The 18,608-nt window shown below is 50.7% G+C and overlaps 24 non-coding genes across 24 annotated transcripts; 12 read left to right on the top strand and 12 right to left on the bottom strand.

The window, feature by feature from the left end:
• Positions 1–613: 613 nt before the first annotated feature.
• On the bottom strand, positions 614–696 carry trnal-cag (transfer RNA leucine (anticodon CAG)). The gene has a single exon. It is a non-coding gene; the product is annotated as a tRNA-Leu (tRNA).
• Positions 697–792: 96 nt separating this feature from the next.
• trnam-cau (transfer RNA methionine (anticodon CAU)) lies at positions 793–866 on the top strand. The gene has a single exon. It is a non-coding gene; the product is annotated as a tRNA-Met (tRNA).
• A 1,205-nt stretch (positions 867–2,071) lies between these two features.
• On the bottom strand, positions 2,072–2,154 carry trnal-cag (transfer RNA leucine (anticodon CAG)). The gene has a single exon. It is a non-coding gene; the product is annotated as a tRNA-Leu (tRNA).
• A 96-nt stretch (positions 2,155–2,250) lies between these two features.
• Positions 2,251–2,324, top strand: trnam-cau (transfer RNA methionine (anticodon CAU)). Its single transcript has one exon. It is a non-coding gene; the product is annotated as a tRNA-Met (tRNA).
• Positions 2,325–3,529: 1,205 nt separating this feature from the next.
• Positions 3,530–3,612, bottom strand: trnal-cag (transfer RNA leucine (anticodon CAG)). Its single transcript has one exon. It is a non-coding gene; the product is annotated as a tRNA-Leu (tRNA).
• A 96-nt stretch (positions 3,613–3,708) lies between these two features.
• Positions 3,709–3,782, top strand: trnam-cau (transfer RNA methionine (anticodon CAU)). Its single transcript has one exon. It is a non-coding gene; the product is annotated as a tRNA-Met (tRNA).
• A 1,204-nt stretch (positions 3,783–4,986) lies between these two features.
• Positions 4,987–5,069, bottom strand: trnal-cag (transfer RNA leucine (anticodon CAG)). Its single transcript has one exon. It is a non-coding gene; the product is annotated as a tRNA-Leu (tRNA).
• Positions 5,070–5,165: 96 nt separating this feature from the next.
• On the top strand, positions 5,166–5,239 carry trnam-cau (transfer RNA methionine (anticodon CAU)). The gene has a single exon. It is a non-coding gene; the product is annotated as a tRNA-Met (tRNA).
• A 1,205-nt stretch (positions 5,240–6,444) lies between these two features.
• trnal-cag (transfer RNA leucine (anticodon CAG)) lies at positions 6,445–6,527 on the bottom strand. The gene has a single exon. It is a non-coding gene; the product is annotated as a tRNA-Leu (tRNA).
• A 96-nt stretch (positions 6,528–6,623) lies between these two features.
• trnam-cau (transfer RNA methionine (anticodon CAU)) lies at positions 6,624–6,697 on the top strand. Its single transcript has one exon. It is a non-coding gene; the product is annotated as a tRNA-Met (tRNA).
• Positions 6,698–7,902: 1,205 nt separating this feature from the next.
• trnal-cag (transfer RNA leucine (anticodon CAG)) lies at positions 7,903–7,985 on the bottom strand. Its single transcript has one exon. It is a non-coding gene; the product is annotated as a tRNA-Leu (tRNA).
• Positions 7,986–8,081: 96 nt separating this feature from the next.
• trnam-cau (transfer RNA methionine (anticodon CAU)) lies at positions 8,082–8,155 on the top strand. The gene has a single exon. It is a non-coding gene; the product is annotated as a tRNA-Met (tRNA).
• Positions 8,156–9,360: 1,205 nt separating this feature from the next.
• Positions 9,361–9,443, bottom strand: trnal-cag (transfer RNA leucine (anticodon CAG)). Its single transcript has one exon. It is a non-coding gene; the product is annotated as a tRNA-Leu (tRNA).
• A 96-nt stretch (positions 9,444–9,539) lies between these two features.
• On the top strand, positions 9,540–9,613 carry trnam-cau (transfer RNA methionine (anticodon CAU)). The gene has a single exon. It is a non-coding gene; the product is annotated as a tRNA-Met (tRNA).
• A 1,205-nt stretch (positions 9,614–10,818) lies between these two features.
• On the bottom strand, positions 10,819–10,901 carry trnal-cag (transfer RNA leucine (anticodon CAG)). The gene has a single exon. It is a non-coding gene; the product is annotated as a tRNA-Leu (tRNA).
• A 96-nt stretch (positions 10,902–10,997) lies between these two features.
• On the top strand, positions 10,998–11,071 carry trnam-cau (transfer RNA methionine (anticodon CAU)). Its single transcript has one exon. It is a non-coding gene; the product is annotated as a tRNA-Met (tRNA).
• A 1,205-nt stretch (positions 11,072–12,276) lies between these two features.
• Positions 12,277–12,359, bottom strand: trnal-cag (transfer RNA leucine (anticodon CAG)). The gene has a single exon. It is a non-coding gene; the product is annotated as a tRNA-Leu (tRNA).
• Positions 12,360–12,455: 96 nt separating this feature from the next.
• On the top strand, positions 12,456–12,529 carry trnam-cau (transfer RNA methionine (anticodon CAU)). The gene has a single exon. It is a non-coding gene; the product is annotated as a tRNA-Met (tRNA).
• Positions 12,530–13,734: 1,205 nt separating this feature from the next.
• trnal-cag (transfer RNA leucine (anticodon CAG)) lies at positions 13,735–13,817 on the bottom strand. Its single transcript has one exon. It is a non-coding gene; the product is annotated as a tRNA-Leu (tRNA).
• Positions 13,818–13,913: 96 nt separating this feature from the next.
• trnam-cau (transfer RNA methionine (anticodon CAU)) lies at positions 13,914–13,987 on the top strand. The gene has a single exon. It is a non-coding gene; the product is annotated as a tRNA-Met (tRNA).
• Positions 13,988–15,192: 1,205 nt separating this feature from the next.
• On the bottom strand, positions 15,193–15,275 carry trnal-cag (transfer RNA leucine (anticodon CAG)). Its single transcript has one exon. It is a non-coding gene; the product is annotated as a tRNA-Leu (tRNA).
• Positions 15,276–15,371: 96 nt separating this feature from the next.
• Positions 15,372–15,445, top strand: trnam-cau (transfer RNA methionine (anticodon CAU)). Its single transcript has one exon. It is a non-coding gene; the product is annotated as a tRNA-Met (tRNA).
• Positions 15,446–16,650: 1,205 nt separating this feature from the next.
• On the bottom strand, positions 16,651–16,733 carry trnal-cag (transfer RNA leucine (anticodon CAG)). The gene has a single exon. It is a non-coding gene; the product is annotated as a tRNA-Leu (tRNA).
• Positions 16,734–16,829: 96 nt separating this feature from the next.
• trnam-cau (transfer RNA methionine (anticodon CAU)) lies at positions 16,830–16,903 on the top strand. Its single transcript has one exon. It is a non-coding gene; the product is annotated as a tRNA-Met (tRNA).
• The last annotated feature ends 1,705 nt before the right edge of the window (positions 16,904–18,608 follow it).

Genomic DNA, 18,608 nt, shown 5'->3' with positions numbered 1-18,608 from the left:
GTTCGGAAGATTAGACCCTTCCGATCAGAGCAGGCCACACAACTCCTTGTCCAAGCTCTTTGTTTTCTCCAGACTGGACTACTGCTATGCTCCCTTGGCGGGTCTTCCGGCACGTACTATCAAGCCTCTGCAACTGATCCAGGATGCAGCAGCGAGACTGGTCTTCAACGAGCCAAAGAAAGCCCACGTCACACCTCTCTTCATAATTTTGCACTGGCTACCAATAGCTGTTCGCGTCAGATTCAAGGTACTGATGTTTGCCTACAAGATAACCACTGGCTCTGCAGCAATATACCTAAAGTCGCTGGTGCAGACCTACGCTTGCTTTCTGCAAGTGAACGATGCCTCGTGGTGCCATCCCAAAGAGGCACAAAATCACTCTCAAGGACCTTTTCCTGGACTGTTCCCAGCTGGTGGATCGGCCTGCCTATCTCAATTCGAGCAGCGGAGGCTTTAACCCTTTTCAAAAAGTGTCTAAAAACTCATCCTTGTCTTCAACGCCTGCCCAATTAATACTAGCATTTGCCTAATGCGTCGTTTTGTCAAAGTTAACGCCCTGCTGGCCCAACGTAGCAGAAGACTGAAGTCTCTGTCTGCAGCCAAAGGATAGGTCTGTCAGAAGTGGGATTCGAACCCACGCCTCCAGGGGAGACTGCGACCTGAACGCAGCGCCTTAGACCGCTCGGCCATCCTGACACTCTTGCCTGGCTAGAGATGGCCTGTTCGAGCCGCACCTGAAACCAGGGACCTAGAAGCTACTTTTTCTCTGTTCGGGCCCCCTTTAGCCCACGGGCCTCGTTGGCGCAGTTAGGCAGCGCGTCAGTCTCATAATCTGAAGGTCGTGAGTTCGAGCCTCACACGGGGCAGGGTGGTTCTTTTTTTCTGATAACTGAGAGAGCTTAGACCAGGGGTGTCAAACTAAATTCCTTTAGGGCCCGAGCCCTGTAGAGTGTTGTTCCAACCCTTCTCAAACACACAAGGCATGTAGTTTTCAAATGAGCCTGAAGGGCATGATTAGTTGGATCAGGTGTGTTCTATCAGGCTTGAATCTAAACTCTGCAGGTCTCCGGCCTTCCAGGGACTGAGTTTGACACCCGTGGCTTAGAAAGAAAGAGTGAGGTTCTCTGTCCCCTTTCGTGTGGGTTTCCCTGTGTCTCCTGGGGGCAAAAGGCCACAGCTCCTCTTCAGGGCAGGTGAAATGATGCTTTGTGGAAAACTGTGAGGTTCCAGGTAAATTCCCTGAATCTCATCCAGCGACATTGCGTGTAGGCCCGTGCAATCCTTTTATTTACAGTGAAGTCAAAATTCTGCATGCATGCTGGCTAATGCTACATGAAGGCAGCAATAGCATCCCTCTCATATTCATGTAACACGTGGCCACGTCCTCCTGAGGTTTTGTGAAGTTTCAAAGGCCATATTGCTGCACTGGCCCGGTCCTGGATATTTGCCTTGTACAACGTTCGGAAGATTAGACCCTTCCGATCAGAGCAGGCCACACAACTCCTTGTCCAAGCTCTTTGTTTTCTCCAGACTGGACTACTGCTATGCTCCCTTGGCGGGTCTTCCGGCACGTACTATCAAGCCTCTGCAACTGATCCAGGATGCAGCAGCGAGACTGGTCTTCAACGAGCCAAAGAAAGCCCACGTCACACCTCTCTTCATAATTTTGCACTGGCTACCAATAGCTGTTCGCATCAGATTCAAGGTACTGATGTTTGCCTACAAGATAACCACTGGCTCTGCAGCAATATACCTAAAGTCGCTGGTGCAGACCTACGCTTGCTTTCTGCAAGTGAACGATGCCTCGTGGTGCCATCCCAAAGAGGCACAAAATCACTCTCAAGGACCTTTTCCTGGACTGTTCCCAGCTGGTGGATCGGCCTGCCTATCTCAATTCGAGCAGCGGAGGCTTTAACCCTTTTCAAAAAGTGTCTAAAAACTCATCCTTGTCTTCAACGCCTGCCCAATTAATACTAGCATTTGCCTAATGCGTCGTTTTGTCAAAGTTAACGCCCTGCTGGCCCAACGTAGCAGAAGACTGAAGTCTCTGTCTGCAGCCAAAGGATAGGTCTGTCAGAAGTGGGATTCGAACCCACGCCTCCAGGGGAGACTGCGACCTGAACGCAGCGCCTTAGACCGCTCGGCCATCCTGACACCCTTGCCTGGCTAGAGATGGCCTGTTCGAGCCGCACCTGAAACCAGGGACCTAGAAGCTACTTTTTCTCTGTTCGGGCCCCCTTTAGCCCACGGGCCTCGTTGGCGCAGTTAGGCAGCGCGTCAGTCTCATAATCTGAAGGTCGTGAGTTCGAGCCTCACACGGGGCAGGGTGGTTCTTTTTTTCTGATAACTGAGAGAGCTTAGACCAGGGGTGTCAAACTAAATTCCTTTAGGGCCCGAGCCCTGTAGAGTGTTGTTCCAACCCTTCTCAAACACACAAGGCATGTAGTTTTCAAATGAGCCTGAAGGGCATGATTAGTTGGATCAGGTGTGTTCTATCAGGCTTGAATCTAAACTCTGCAGGTCTCCGGCCTTCCAGGGACTGAGTTTGACACCCGTGGCTTAGAAAGAAAGAGTGAGGTTCTCTGTCCCCTTTCGTGTGGGTTTCCCTGTGTCTCCTGGGGGCAAAAGGCCACAGCTCCTCTTCAGGGCAGGTGAAATGATGCTTTGTGGAAAACTGTGAGGTTCCAGGTAAATTCCCTGAATCTCATCCAGCGACATTGCGTGTAGGCCCGTGCAATCCTTTTATTTACAGTGAAGTCAAAATTCTGCATGCATGCTGGCTAATGCTACATGAAGGCAGCAATAGCATCCCTCTCATATTCATGTAACACGTGGCCACGTCCTCCTGAGGTTTTGTGAAGTTTCAAAGGCCATATTGCTGCACTGGCCCGGTCCTGAAGATTTGCCTTGTACAACGTTCGGAAGATTAGACCCTTCCGATCAGAGCAGGCCACACAACTCCTTGTCCAAGCTCTTTGTTTTCTCCAGACTGGACTACTGCTATGCTCCCTTGGCGGGTCTTCCGGCACGTACTATCAAGCCTCTGCAACTGATCCAGGATGCAGCAGCGAGACTGGTCTTCAACGAGCCAAAGAAAGCCCACGTCACACCTCTCTTCATAATTTTGCACTGGCTACCAATAGCTGTTCGCGTCAGATTCAAGGTACTGATGTTTGCCTACAAGATAACCACTGGCTCTGCAGCAATATACCTAAAGTCGCTGGTGCAGACCTACGCTTGCTTTCTGCAAGTGAACGATGCCTCGTGGTGCCATCCCAAAGAGGCACAAAATCACTCTCAAGGACCTTTTCCTGGACTGTTCCCAGCTGGTGGATCGGCCTGCCTATCTCAATTCGAGCAGCGGAGGCTTTAACCCTTTTCAAAAAGTGTCTAAAAACTCATCCTTGTCTTCAACGCCTGCCCAATTAATACTAGCATTTGCCTAATGCGTCGTTTTGTCAAAGTTAACGCCCTGCTGGCCCAACGTAGCAGAAGACTGAAGTCTCTGTCTGCAGCCAAAGGATAGGTCTGTCAGAAGTGGGATTCGAACCCACGCCTCCAGGGGAGACTGCGACCTGAACGCAGCGCCTTAGACCGCTCGGCCATCCTGACACTCTTGCCTGGCTAGAGATGGCCTGTTCGAGCCGCACCTGAAACCAGGGACCTAGAAGCTACTTTTTCTCTGTTCGGGCCCCCTTTAGCCCACGGGCCTCGTTGGCGCAGTTAGGCAGCGCGTCAGTCTCATAATCTGAAGGTCGTGAGTTCGAGCCTCACACGGGGCAGGGTGGTTCTTTTTTTCTGATAACTGAGAGAGCTTAGACCAGGGGTGTCAAACTAAATTCCTTTAGGGCCCGAGCCCTGTAGAGTGTTGTTCCAACCCTTCTCAAACACACAAGGCATGTAGTTTTCAAATGAGCCTGAAGGGCATGATTAGTTGGATCAGGTGTGTTCTATCAGGCTTGAAACTAAACTCTGCAGGTCTCCGGCCTTCCAGGGACTGAGTTTGACACCCGTGGCTTAGAAAGAAAGAGTGAGGTTCTCTGTCCCCTTTCGTGTGGGTTTCCCTGTGTCTCCTGGGGGCAAAAGGCCACAGCTCCTCTTCAGGGCAGGTGAAATGATGCTTTGTGGAAAACTGTGAGGTTCCAGGTAAATTCCCTGAATCTCATCCAGCGACATTGCGTGTAGGCCCGTGCAATCCTTTTATTTACAGTGAAGTCAAAATTCTGCATGCATGCTGGCTAATGCTACATGAAGGCAGCAATAGCATCCCTCTCATATTCATGTAACACGTGGCCACGTCCTCCTGAGGTTTTGTGAAGTTTCAAAGGCCATATTGCTGCACTGGCCCGGTCCTGAAGATTTGCCTTGTACAACGTTCGGAAGATTAGACCCTTCCGATCAGAGCAGGCCACACAACTCCTTGTCCAAGCTCTTTGTTTTCTCCAGACTGGACTACTGCTATGCTCCCTTGGCGGGTCTTCCGGCACGTACTATCAAGCCTCTGCAACTGATCCAGGATGCAGCAGCGAGACTGGTCTTCAACGAGCCAAAGAAAGCCCACGTCACACCTCTCTTCATAATTTTGCACTGGCTACAATAGCTGTTCGCATCAGATTCAAGGTACTGATGTTTGCCTACAAGATAACCACTGGCTCTGCAGCAATATACCTAAAGTCGCTGGTGCAGACCTACGCTTGCTTTCTGCAAGTGAACGATGCCTCGTGGTGCCATCCCAAAGAGGCACAAAATCACTCTCAAGGACCTTTTCCTGGACTGTTCCCAGCTGGTGGATCGGCCTGCCTATCTCAATTCGAGCAGCGGAGGCTTTAACCCTTTTCAAAAAGTGTCTAAAAACTCATCCTTGTCTTCAACGCCTGCCCAATTAATACTAGCATTTGCCTAATGCGTCGTTTTGTCAAAGTTAACGCCCTGCTGGCCCAATGTAGCAGAAGACTGAAGTCTCTGTCTGCAGCCAAAGGATAGGTCTGTCAGAAGTGGGATTCGAACCCACGCCTCCAGGGGAGACTGCGACCTGAACGCAGCGCCTTAGACCGCTCGGCCATCCTGACACCCTTGCCTGGCTAGAGATGGCCTGTTCGAGCCGCACCTGAAACCAGGGACCTAGAAGCTACTTTTTCTCTGTTAGGGCCCCCTTTAGCCCACGGGCCTCGTTGGCGCAGTTAGGCAGCGCGTCAGTCTCATAATCTGAAGGTCGTGAGTTCGAGCCTCACACGGGGCAGGGTGGTTCTTTTTTTCTGATAACTGAGAGAGCTTAGACCAGGGGTGTCAAACTAAATTCCTTTAGGGCCCGAGCCCTGTAGAGTGTTGTTCCAACCCTTCTCAAACACACAAGGCATGTAGTTTTCAAATGAGCCTGAAGGGCATGATTAGTTGTATCAGGTGTGTTCTATCAGGCTTGAATCTAAACTCTGCAGGTCTCCGGCCTTCCAGGGACTGAGTTTGACACCCGTGGCTTAGAAAGAAAGAGTGAGGTTCTCTGTCCCCTTTCGTGTGGGTTTCCCTGTGTCTCCTGGGGGCAAAAGGCCACAGCTCCTCTTCAGGGCAGGTGAAATGATGCTTTGTGGAAAACTGTGAGGTTCCAGGTAAATTCCCTGAATCTCATCCAGCGACATTGCGTGTAGGCCCGTGCAATCCTTTTATTTACAGTGAAGTCAAAATTCTGCATGCATGCTGGCTAATGCTACATGAAGGCAGCAATAGCATCCCTCTCATATTCATGTAACACGTGGCCACGTCCTCCTGAGGTTTTGTGAAGTTTCAAAGGCCATATTGCTGCACTGGCCCGGTCCTGAAGATTTGCCTTGTACAACGTTCGGAAGATTAGACCCTTCCGATCAGAGCAGGCCACACAACTCCTTGTCCAAGCTCTTTGTTTTCTCCAGACTGGACTACTGCTATGCTCCCTTGGCGGGTCTTCCGGCACGTACTATCAAGCCTCTGCAACTGATCCAGGATGCAGCAGCGAGACTGGTCTTCAACGAGCCAAAGAAAGCCCACGTCACACCTCTCTTCATAATTTTGCACTGGCTACCAATAGCTGTTCGCATCAGATTCAAGGTACTGATGTTTGCCTACAAGATAACCACTGGCTCTGCAGCAATATACCTAAAGTCGCTGGTGCAGACCTACGCTTGCTTTCTGCAAGTGAACGATGCCTCGTGGTGCCATCCCAAAGAGGCACAAAATCACTCTCAAGGACCTTTTCCTGGACTGTTCCCAGCTGGTGGATCGGCCTGCCTATCTCAATTCGAGCAGCGGAGGCTTTAACCCTTTTCAAAAAGTGTCTAAAAACTCATCCTTGTCTTCAACGCCTGCCCAATTAATACTAGCATTTGCCTAATGCGTCGTTTTGTCAAAGTTAACGCCCTGCTGGCCCAACGTAGCAGAAGACTGAAGTCTCTGTCTGCAGCCAAAGGATAGGTCTGTCAGAAGTGGGATTCGAACCCACGCCTCCAGGGGAGACTGCGACCTGAACGCAGCGCCTTAGACCGCTCGGCCATCCTGACACCCTTGCCTGGCTAGAGATGGCCTGTTCGAGCCGCACCTGAAACCAGGGACCTAGAAGCTACTTTTTCTCTGTTCGGGCCCCCTTTAGCCCACGGGCCTCGTTGGCGCAGTTAGGCAGCGCGTCAGTCTCATAATCTGAAGGTCGTGAGTTCGAGCCTCACACGGGGCAGGGTGGTTCTTTTTTTCTGATAACTGAGAGAGCTTAGACCAGGGGTGTCAAACTAAATTCCTTTAGGGCCCGAGCCCTGTAGAGTGTTGTTCCAACCCTTCTCAAACACACAAGGCATGTAGTTTTCAAATGAGCCTGAAGGGCATGATTAGTTGGATCAGGTGTGTTCTATCAGGCTTGAATCTAAACTCTGCAGGTCTCCGGCCTTCCAGGGACTGAGTTTGACACCCGTGGCTTAGAAAGAAAGAGTGAGGTTCTCTGTCCCCTTTCGTGTGGGTTTCCCTGTGTCTCCTGGGGGCAAAAGGCCACAGCTCCTCTTCAGGGCAGGTGAAATGATGCTTTGTGGAAAACTGTGAGGTTCCAGGTAAATTCCCTGAATCTCATCCAGCGACATTGCGTGTAGGCCCGTGCAATCCTTTTATTTACAGTGAAGTCAAAATTCTGCATGCATGCTGGCTAATGCTACATGAAGGCAGCAATAGCATCCCTCTCATATTCATGTAACACGTGGCCACGTCCTCCTGAGGTTTTGTGAAGTTTCAAAGGCCATATTGCTGCACTGGCCCGGTCCTGAATATTTGCCTTGTACAACGTTCGGAAGATTAGACCCTTCCGATCAGAGCAGGCCACACAACTCCTTGTCCAAGCTCTTTGTTTTCTCCAGACTGGACTACTGCTATGCTCCCTTGGCGGGTCTTCCGGCACGTACTATCAAGCCTCTGCAACTGATCCAGGATGCAGCAGCGAGACTGGTCTTCAACGAGCCAAAGAAAGCCCACGTCACACCTCTCTTCATAATTTTGCACTGGCTACCAATAGCTGTTCGCATCAGATTCAAGGTACTGATGTTTGCCTACAAGATAACCACTGGCTCTGCAGCAATATACCTAAAGTCGCTGGTGCAGACCTACGCTTGCTTTCTGCAAGTGAACGATGCCTCGTGGTGCCATCCCAAAGAGGCACAAAATCACTCTCAAGGACCTTTTCCTGGACTGTTCCCAGCTGGTGGATCGGCCTGCCTATCTCAATTCGAGCAGCGGAGGCTTTAACCCTTTTCAAAAAGTGTCTAAAAACTCATCCTTGTCTTCAACGCCTGCCCAATTAATACTAGCATTTGCCTAATGCGTCGTTTTGTCAAAGTTAACGCCCTGCTGGCCCAACGTAGCAGAAGACTGAAGTCTCTGTCTGCAGCCAAAGGATAGGTCTGTCAGAAGTGGGATTCGAACCCACGCCTCCAGGGGAGACTGCGACCTGAACGCAGCGCCTTAGACCGCTCGGCCATCCTGACACCCTTGCCTGGCTAGAGATGGCCTGTTCGAGCCGCACCTGAAACCAGGGACCTAGAAGCTACTTTTTCTCTGTTCGGGCCCCCTTTAGCCCATGGGCCTCGTTGGCGCAGTTAGGCAGCGCGTCAGTCTCATAATCTGAAGGTCGTGAGTTCGAGCCTCACACGGGGCAGGGTGGTTCTTTTTTTCTGATAACTGAGAGAGCTTAGACCAGGGGTGTCAAACTAAATTCCTTTAGGGCCCGAGCCCTGTAGAGTGTTGTTCCAACCCTTCTCAAACACACAAGGCATGTAGTTTTCAAATGAGCCTGAAGGGCATGATTAGTTGGATCAGGTGTGTTCTATCAGGCTTGAATCTAAACTCTGCAGGTCTCCGGCCTTCCAGGGACTGAGTTTGACACCCGTGGCTTAGAAAGAAAGAGTGAGGTTCTCTGTCCCCTTTCGTGTGGGTTTCCCTGTGTCTCCTGGGGGCAAAAGGCCACAGCTCCTCTTCAGGGCAGGTGAAATGATGCTTTGTGGAAAACTGTGAGGTTCCAGGTAAATTCCCTGAATCTCATCCAGCGACATTGCGTGTAGGCCCGTGCAATCCTTTTATTTACAGTGAAGTCAAAATTCTGCATGCATGCTGGCTAATGCTACATGAAGGCAGCAATAGCATCCCTCTCATATTCATGTAACACGTGGCCACGTCCTCCTGAGGTTTTGTGAAGTTTCAAAGGCCATATTGCTGCACTGGCCCGGTCCTGAAGATTTGCCTTGTACAACGTTCGGAAGATTAGACCCTTCCGATCAGAGCAGGCCACACAACTCCTTGTCCAAGCTCTTTGTTTTCTCCAGACTGGACTACTGCTATGCTCCCTTGGCGGGTCTTCCGGCACGTACTATCAAGCCTCTGCAACTGATCCAGGATGCAGCAGCGAGACTGGTCTTCAACGAGCCAAAGAAAGCCCACGTCACACCTCTCTACATAATTTTGCACTGGCTACCAATAGCTGTTCGCTTCAGATTCAAGGTACTGATGTTTGCCTACAAGATAACCACTGGCTCTGCAGCAATATACCTAAAGTCGCTGGTGCAGACCTACGCTTGCTTTCTGCAAGTGAACGATGCCTCGTGGTGCCATCCCAAAGAGGCACAAAATCACTCTCAAGGACCTTTTCCTGGACTGTTCCCAGCTGGTGGATCGGCCTGCCTATCTCAATTCGAGCAGCGGAGGCTTTAACCCTTTTCAAAAAGTGTCTAAAAACTCATCCTTGTCTTCAACGCCTGCCCAATTAATACTAGCATTTGCCTAATGCGTCGTTTTGTCAAAGTTAACGCCCTGCTGGCCCAACGTAGCAGAAGACTGAAGTCTCTGTCTGCAGCCAAAGGATAGGTCTGTCAGAAGTGGGATTCGAACCCACGCCTCCAGGGGAGACTGCGACCTGAACGCAGCGCCTTAGACCGCTCGGCCATCCTGACACTCTTGCCTGGCTAGAGATGGCCTGTTCGAGCCGCACCTGAAACCAGGGACCTAGAAGCTACTTTTTCTCTGTTCGGGCCCCCTTTAGCCCACGGGCCTCGTTGGCGCAGTTAGGCAGCGCGTCAGTCTCATAATCTGAAGGTCGTGAGTTCGAGCCTCACACGGGGCAGGGTGGTTCTTTTTTTCTGATAACTGAGAGAGCTTAGACCAGGGGTGTCAAACTAAATTCCTTTAGGGCCCGAGCCCTGTAGAGTGTTGTTCCAACCCTTCTCAAACACACAAGGCATGTAGTTTTCAAATGAGCCTGAAGGGCATGATTAGTTGGATCAGGTGTGTTCTATCAGGCTTGAATCTAAACTCTGCAGGTCTCCGGCCTTCCAGGGACTGAGTTTGACACCCGTGGCTTAGAAAGAAAGAGTGAGGTTCTCTGTCCCCTTTCGTGTGGGTTTCCCTGTGTCTCCTGGGGGCAAAAGGCCACAGCTCCTCTTCAGGGCAGGTGAAATGATGCTTTGTGGAAAACTGTGAGGTTCCAGGTAAATTCCCTGAATCTCATCCAGCGACATTGCGTGTAGGCCCGTGCAATCCTTTTATTTACAGTGAAGTCAAAATTCTGCATGCATGCTGGCTAATGCTACATGAAGGCAGCAATAGCATCCCTCTCATATTCATGTAACACGTGGCCACGTCCTCCTGAGGTTTTGTGAAGTTTCAAAGGCCATATTGCTGCACTGGCCCGGTCCTGAAGATTTGCCTTGTACAACGTTCGGAAGATTAGACCCTTCCGATCAGAGCAGGCCACACAACTCCTTGTCCAAGCTCTTTGTTTTCTCCAGACTGGACTACTGCTATGCTCCCTTGGCGGGTCTTCCGGCACGTACTATCAAGCCTCTGCAACTGATCCAGGATGCAGCAGCGAGACTGGTCTTCAACGAGCCAAAGAAAGCCCACGTCACACCTCTCTTCATAATTTTGCACTGGCTACCAATAGCTGTTCGCATCAGATTCAAGGTACTGATGTTTGCCTACAAGATAACCACTGGCTCTGCAGCAATATACCTAAAGTCGCTGGTGCAGACCTACGCTTGCTTTCTGCAAGTGAACGATGCCTCGTGGTGCCATCCCAAAGAGGCACAAAATCACTCTCAAGGACCTTTTCCTGGACTGTTCCCAGCTGGTGGATCGGCCTGCCTATCTCAATTCGAGCAGCGGAGGCTTTAACCCTTTTCAAAAAGTGTCTAAAAACTCATCCTTGTCTTCAACGCCTGCCCAATTAATACTAGCATTTGCCTAATGCGTCGTTTTGTCAAAGTTAACGCCCTGCTGGCCCAACGTAGCAGAAGACTGAAGTCTCTGTCTGCAGCCAAAGGATAGGTCTGTCAGAAGTGGGATTCGAACCCACGCCTCCAGGGGAGACTGCGACCTGAACGCAGCGCCTTAGACCGCTCGGCCATCCTGACACCCTTGCCTGGCTAGAGATGGCCTGTTCGAGCCGCACCTGAAACCAGGGACCTAGAAGCTACTTTTTCTCTGTTCGGGCCCCCTTTAGCCCACGGGCCTCGTTGGCGCAGTTAGGCAGCGCGTCAGTCTCATAATCTGAAGGTCGTGAGTTCGAGCCTCACACGGGGCAGGGTGGTTCTTTTTTTCTGATAACTGAGAGAGCTTAGACCAGGGGTGTCAAACTAAATTCCTTTAGGGCCCGAGCCCTGTAGAGTGTTGTTCCAACCCTTCTCAAACACACAAGGCATGTAGTTTTCAAATGAGCCTGAAGGGCATGATTAGTTGGATCAGGTGTGTTCTATCAGGCTTGAATCTAAACTCTGCAGGTCTCCGGCCTTCCAGGGACTGAGTTTGACACCCGTGGCTTAGAAAGAAAGAGTGAGGTTCTCTGTCCCCTTTCGTGTGGGTTTCCCTGTGTCTCCTGGGGGCAAAAGGCCACAGCTCCTCTTCAGGGCAGGTGAAATGATGCTTTGTGGAAAACTGTGAGGTTCCAGGTAAATTCCCTGAATCTCATCCAGCGACATTGCGTGTAGGCCCGTGCAATCCTTTTATTTACAGTGAAGTCAAAATTCTGCATGCATGCTGGCTAATGCTACATGAAGGCAGCAATAGCATCCCTCTCATATTCATGTAACACGTGGCCACGTCCTCCTGAGGTTTTGTGAAGTTTCAAAGGCCATATTGCTGCACTGGCCCGGTCCTGAAGATTTGCCTTGTACAACGTTCGGAAGATTAGACCCTTCCGATCAGAGCAGGCCACACAACTCCTTGTCCAAGCTCTTTGTTTTCTCCAGACTGGACTACTGCTATGCTCCCTTGGCGGGTCTTCCGGCACGTACTATCAAGCCTCTGCAACTGATCCAGGATGCAGCAGCGAGACTGGTCTTCAACGAGCCAAAGAAAGCCCACGTCACACCTCTCTTCATAATTTTGCACTGGCTACCAATAGCTGTTCGCGTCAGATTCAAGGTACTGATGTTTGCCTACAAGATAACCACTGGCTCTGCAGCAATATACCTAAAGTCGCTGGTGCAGACCTACGCTTGCTTTCTGCAAGTGAACGATGCCTCGTGGTGCCATCCCAAAGAGGCACAAAATCACTCTCAAGGACCTTTTCCTGGACTGTTCCCAGCTGGTGGATCGGCCTGCCTATCTCAATTCGAGCAGCGGAGGCTTTAACCCTTTTCAAAAAGTGTCTAAAAACTCATCCTTGTCTTCAACGCCTGCCCAATTAATACTAGCATTTGCCTAATGCGTCGTTTTGTCAAAGTTAACGCCCTGCTGGCCCAACGTAGCAGAAGACTGAAGTCTCTGTCTGCAGCCAAAGGATAGGTCTGTCAGAAGTGGGATTCGAACCCACGCCTCCAGGGGAGACTGCGACCTGAACGCAGCGCCTTAGACCGCTCGGCCATCCTGACACCCTTGCCTGGCTAGAGATGGCCTGTTCGAGCCGCACCTGAAACCAGGGACCTAGAAGCTACTTTTTCTCTGTTCGGGCCCCCTTTAGCCCACGGGCCTCGTTGGCGCAGTTAGGCAGCGCGTCAGTCTCATAATCTGAAGGTCGTGAGTTCGAGCCTCACACGGGGCAGGGTGGTTCTTTTTTTCTGATAACTGAGAGAGCTTAGACCAGGGGTGTCAAACTAAATTCCTTTAGGGCCCGAGCCCTGTAGAGTGTTGTTCCAACCCTTCTCAAACACACAAGGCATGTAGTTTTCAAATGAGCCTGAAGGGCATGATTAGTTGGATCAGGTGTGTTCTATCAGGCTTGAATCTAAACTCTGCAGGTCTCCGGCCTTCCAGGGACTGAGTTTGACACCCGTGGCTTAGAAAGAAAGAGTGAGGTTCTCTGTCCCCTTTCGTGTGGGTTTCCCTGTGTCTCCTGGGGGCAAAAGGCCACAGCTCCTCTTCAGGGCAGGTGAAATGATGCTTTGTGGAAAACTGTGAGGTTCCAGGTAAATTCCCTGAATCTCATCCAGCGACATTGCGTGTAGGCCCGTGCAATCCTTTTATTTACAGTGAAGTCAAAATTCTGCATGCATGCTGGCTAATGCTACATGAAGGCAGCAATAGCATCCCTCTCATATTCATGTAACACGTGGCCACGTCCTCCTGAGGTTTTGTGAAGTTTCAAAGGCCATATTGCTGCACTGGCCCGGTCCTGAATATTTGCCTTGTACAACGTTCGGAAGATTAGACCCTTCCGATCAGAGCAGGCCACACAACTCCTTGTCCAAGCTCTTTGTTTTCTCCAGACTGGACTACTGCTATGCTCCCTTGGCGGGTCTTCCGGCACGTACTATCAAGCCTCTGCAACTGATCCAGGATGCAGCAGCGAGACTGGTCTTCAACGAGCCAAAGAAAGCCCACGTCACACCTCTCTTCATAATTTTGCACTGGCTACCAATAGCTGTTCGCGTCAGATTCAAGGTACTGATGTTTGCCTACAAGATAACCACTGGCTCTGCAGCAATATACCTAAAGTCGCTGGTGCAGACCTACGCTTGCTTTCTGCAAGTGAACGATGCCTCGTGGTGCCATCCCAAAGAGGCACAAAATCACTCTCAAGGACCTTTTCCTGGACTGTTCCCAGCTGGTGGATCGGCCTGCCTATCTCAATTCGAGCAGCGGAGGCTTTAACCCTTTTCAAAAAGTGTCTAAAAACTCATCCTTGTCTTCAACGCCTGCCCAATTAATACTAGCATTTGCCTAATGCGTCGTTTTGTCAAAGTTAACGCCCTGCTGGCCCAACGTAGCAGAAGACTGAAGTCTCTGTCTGCAGCCAAAGGATAGGTCTGTCAGAAGTGGGATTCGAACCCACGCCTCCAGGGGAGACTGCGACCTGAACGCAGCGCCTTAGACCGCTCGGCCATCCTGACACCCTTGCCTGGCTAGAGATGGCCTGTTCGAGCCGCACCTGAAACCAGGGACCTAGAAGCTACTTTTTCTCTGTTCGGGCCCCCTTTAGCCCACGGGCCTCGTTGGCGCAGTTAGGCAGCGCGTCAGTCTCATAATCTGAAGGTCGTGAGTTCGAGCCTCACACGGGGCAGGGTGGTTCTTTTTTTCTGATAACTGAGAGAGCTTAGACCAGGGGTGTCAAACTAAATTCCTTTAGGGCCCGAGCCCTGTAGAGTGTTGTTCCAACCCTTCTCAAACACACAAGGCATGTAGTTTTCAAATGAGCCTGAAGGGCATGATTAGTTGGATCAGGTGTGTTCTATCAGGCTTGAATCTAAACTCTGCAGGTCTCCGGCCTTCCAGGGACTGAGTTTGACACCCGTGGCTTAGAAAGAAAGAGTGAGGTTCTCTGTCCCCTTTCGTGTGGGTTTCCCTGTGTCTCCTGGGGGCAAAAGGCCACAGCTCCTCTTCAGGGCAGGTGAAATGATGCTTTGTGGAAAACTGTGAGGTTCCAGGTAAATTCCCTGAATCTCATCCAGCGACATTGCGTGTAGGCCCGTGCAATCCTTTTATTTACAGTGAAGTCAAAATTCTGCATGCATGCTGGCTAATGCTACATGAAGGCAGCAATAGCATCCCTCTCATATTCATGTAACACGTGGCCACGTCCTCCTGAGGTTTTGTGAAGTTTCAAAGGCCATATTGCTGCACTGGCCCGGTCCTGAAGATTTGCCTTGTACAACGTTCGGAAGATTAGACCCTTCCGATCAGAGCAGGCCACACAACTCCTTGTCCAAGCTCTTTGTTTTCTCCAGACTGGACTACTGCTATGCTCCCTTGGCGGGTCTTCCGGCACGTACTATCAAGCCTCTGCAACTGATCCAGGATGCAGCAGCGAGACTGGTCTTCAACGAGCCAAAGAAAGCCCACGTCACACCTCTCTTCATGATTTTGCACTGGCTACCAATAGCTGTTCGCGTCAGATTCAAGGTACTGATGTTTGCCTACAAGATAACCACTGGCTCTGCAGCAATATACCTAAAGTCGCTGGTGCAGACCTACGCTTGCTTTCTGCAAGTGAACGATGCCTCGTGGTGCCATCCCAAAGAGGCACAAAATCACTCTCAAGGACCTTTTCCTGGACTGTTCCCAGCTGGTGGATCGGCCTGCCTATCTCAATTCGAGCAGCGGAGGCTTTAACCCTTTTCAAAAAGTGTCTAAAAACTCATCCTTGTCTTCAACGCCTGCCCAATTAATACTAGCATTTGCCTAATGCGTCGTTTTGTCAAAGTTAACGCCCTGCTGGCCCAACGTAGCAGAAGACTGAAGTCTCTGTCTGCAGCCAAAGGATAGGTCTGTCAGAAGTGGGATTCGAACCCACGCCTCCAGGGGAGACTGCGACCTGAACGCAGCGCCTTAGACCGCTCGGCCATCCTGACACTCTTGCCTGGCTAGAGATGGCCTGTTCGAGCCGCACCTGAAACCAGGGACCTAGAAGCTACTTTTTCTCTGTTCGGGCCCCCTTTAGCCCACGGGCCTCGTTGGCGCAGTTAGGCAGCGCGTCAGTCTCATAATCTGAAGGTCGTGAGTTCGAGCCTCACACGGGGCAGGGTGGTTCTTTTTTTCTGATAACTGAGAGAGCTTAGACCAGGGGTGTCAAACTAAATTCCTTTAGGGCCCGAGCCCTGTAGAGTGTTGTTCCAACCCTTCTCAAACACACAAGGCATGTAGTTTTCAAATGAGCCTGAAGGGCATGATTAGTTGGATCAGGTGTGTTCTATCAGGCTTGAATCTAAACTCTGCAGGTCTCCGGCCTTCCAGGGACTGAGTTTGACACCCGTGGCTTAGAAAGAAAGAGTGAGGTTCTCTGTCCCCTTTCGTGTGGGTTTCCCTGTGTCTCCTGGGGGCAAAAGGCCACAGCTCCTCTTCAGGGCAGGTGAAATGATGCTTTGTGGAAAACTGTGAGGTTCCAGGTAAATTCCCTGAATCTCATCCAGCGACATTGCGTGTAGGCCCGTGCAATCCTTTTATTTACAGTGAAGTCAAAATTCTGCATGCATGCTGGCTAATGCTACATGAAGGCAGCAATAGCATCCCTCTCATATTCATGTAACACGTGGCCACGTCCTCCTGAGGTTTTGTGAAGTTTCAAAGGCCATATTGCTGCACTGGCCCGGTCCTGAATATTTGCCTTGTACAACGTTCGGAAGATTAGACCCTTCCGATCAGAGCAGGCCACACAACTCCTTGTCCAAGCTCTTTGTTTTCTCCAGACTGGACTACTGCTATGCTCCCTTGGCGGGTCTTCCGGCACGTACTATCAAGCCTCTGCAACTGATCCAGGATGCAGCAGCGAGACTGGTCTTCAACGAGCCAAAGAAAGCCCACGTCACACCTCTCTTCATAATTTTGCACTGGCTACCAATAGCTGTTCGCATCAGATTCAAGGTACTGATGTTTGCCTACAAGATAACCACTGGCTCTGCAGCAATATACCTAAAGTCGCTGGTGCAGACCTACGCTTGCTTTCTGCAAGTGAACGATGCCTCGTGGTGCCATCCCAAAGAGGCACAAAATCACTCTCAAGGACCTTTTCCTGGACTGTTCCCAGCTGGTGGATCGGCCTGCCTATCTCAATTCGAGCAGCGGAGGCTTTAACCCTTTTCAAAAAGTGTCTAAAAACTCATCCTTGTCTTCAACGCCTGCCCAATTAATACTAGCATTTGCCTAATGCGTCGTTTTGTCAAAGTTAACGCCCTGCTGGCCCAACGTAGCAGAAGACTGAAGTCTCTGTCTGCAGCCAAAGGATAGGTCTGTCAGAAGTGGGATTCGAACCCACGCCTCCAGGGGAGACTGCGACCTGAACGCAGCGCCTTAGACCGCTCGGCCATCCTGACACCCTTGCCTGGCTAGAGATGGCCTGTTCGAGCCGCACCTGAAACCAGGGACCTAGAAGCTACTTTTTCTCTGTTCGGGCCCCCTTTAGCCCACGGGCCTCGTTGGCGCAGTTAGGCAGCGCGTCAGTCTCATAATCTGAAGGTCGTGAGTTCGAGCCTCACACGGGGCAGGGTGGTTCTTTTTTTCTGATAACTGAGAGAGCTTAGACCAGGGGTGTCAAACTAAATTCCTTTAGGGCCCGAGCCCTGTAGAGTGTTGTTCCAACCCTTCTCAAACACACAAGGCATGTAGTTTTCAAATGAGCCTGAAGGGCATGATTAGTTGGATCAGGTGTGTTCTATCAGGCTTGAATCTAAACTCTGCAGGTCTCCGGCCTTCCAGGGACTGAGTTTGACACCCGTGGCTTAGAAAGAAAGAGTGAGGTTCTCTGTCCCCTTTCGTGTGGGTTTCCCTGTGTCTCCTGGGGGCAAAAGGCCACAGCTCCTCTTCAGGGCAGGTGAAATGATGCTTTGTGGAAAACTGTGAGGTTCCAGGTAAATTCCCTGAATCTCATCCAGCGACATTGCGTGTAGGCCCGTGCAATCCTTTTATTTACAGTGAAGTCAAAATTCTGCATGCATGCTGGCTAATGCTACATGAAGGCAGCAATAGCATCCCTCTCATATTCATGTAACACGTGGCCACGTCCTCCTGAGGTTTTGTGAAGTTTCAAAGGCCATATTGCTGCACTGGCCCGGTCCTGAAGATTTGCCTTGTACAACGTTCGGAAGATTAGACCCTTCCGATCAGAGCAGGCCACACAACTCCTTGTCCAAGCTCTTTGTTTTCTCCAGACTGGACTACTGCTATGCTCCCTTGGCGGGTCTTCCGGCACGTACTATCAAGCCTCTGCAACTGATCCAGGATGCAGCAGCGAGACTGGTCTTCAACGAGCCAAAGAAAGCCCACGTCACACCTCTCTACATAATTTTGCACTGGCTACCAATAGCTGTTCGCTTCAGATTCAAGGTACTGATGTTTGCCTACAAGATAACCACTGGCTCTGCAGCAATATACCTAAAGTCGCTGGTGCAGACCTACGCTTGCTTTCTGCAAGTGAACGATGCCTCGTGGTGCCATCCCAAAGAGGCACAAAATCACTCTCAAGGACCTTTTCCTGGACTGTTCCCAGCTGGTGGATCGGCCTGCCTATCTCAATTCGAGCAGCGGAGGCTTTAACCCTTTTCAAAAAGTGTCTAAAAACTCATCCTTGTCTTCAACGCCTGCCCAATTAATACTAGCATTTGCCTAATGCGTCGTTTTGTCAAAGTTAACGCCCTGCTGGCCCAACGTAGCAGAAGACTGAAGTCTCTGTCTGCAGCCAAAGGATAGGTCTGTCAGAAGTGGGATTCGAACCCACGCCTCCAGGGGAGACTGCGACCTGAACGCTAGCTGACGAAGGATAGTCCGACATAATTTCAGAAATGTTGAGCAATGTCGAACTGCGCAGCCAATCGCATCGAAGCGCTATGACATTTGGACCAATCGCGTCGAAGCGCCTTAACATTTCCAGCCAATCAAAAAGCGCAATTTATAACATTATCTTGACATTCGTGACATTTGACCAATCAGAGAGCAGGGGGATTTCGACGGCACGTTTCCGCGTCTCACCGCAAGGTGGAGGGGTCAGCGCTTCTAGTCAGGTGTCAATCAAGTTGCCGAACCGTGCCGAAGGTGTACGAAAGAATGACATCATCCTCAGGGGGCGTGTCAGAGGTAAAAAAGGTTAATTACTCAAGTTTGTGACCTATGACAAGGGTCATTGTCGCGTAGTTCGACATAAAAAGTGGTACGAGATTTATCAATGGGTGAGTGTTTGTTACCTTTGCATTATA

The sequence above is a fragment of the Carassius gibelio genome, chromosome A4 (assembly GCF_023724105.1).
Source record: "Carassius gibelio isolate Cgi1373 ecotype wild population from Czech Republic chromosome A4, carGib1.2-hapl.c, whole genome shotgun sequence".
In the NCBI taxonomy this organism is placed as follows: Eukaryota; Metazoa; Chordata; class Actinopteri; order Cypriniformes; family Cyprinidae; genus Carassius; species Carassius gibelio.
Note: the sequence above shows the minus strand (reverse complement) of the source record. Positions and strands in the feature narration are given on the sequence as shown.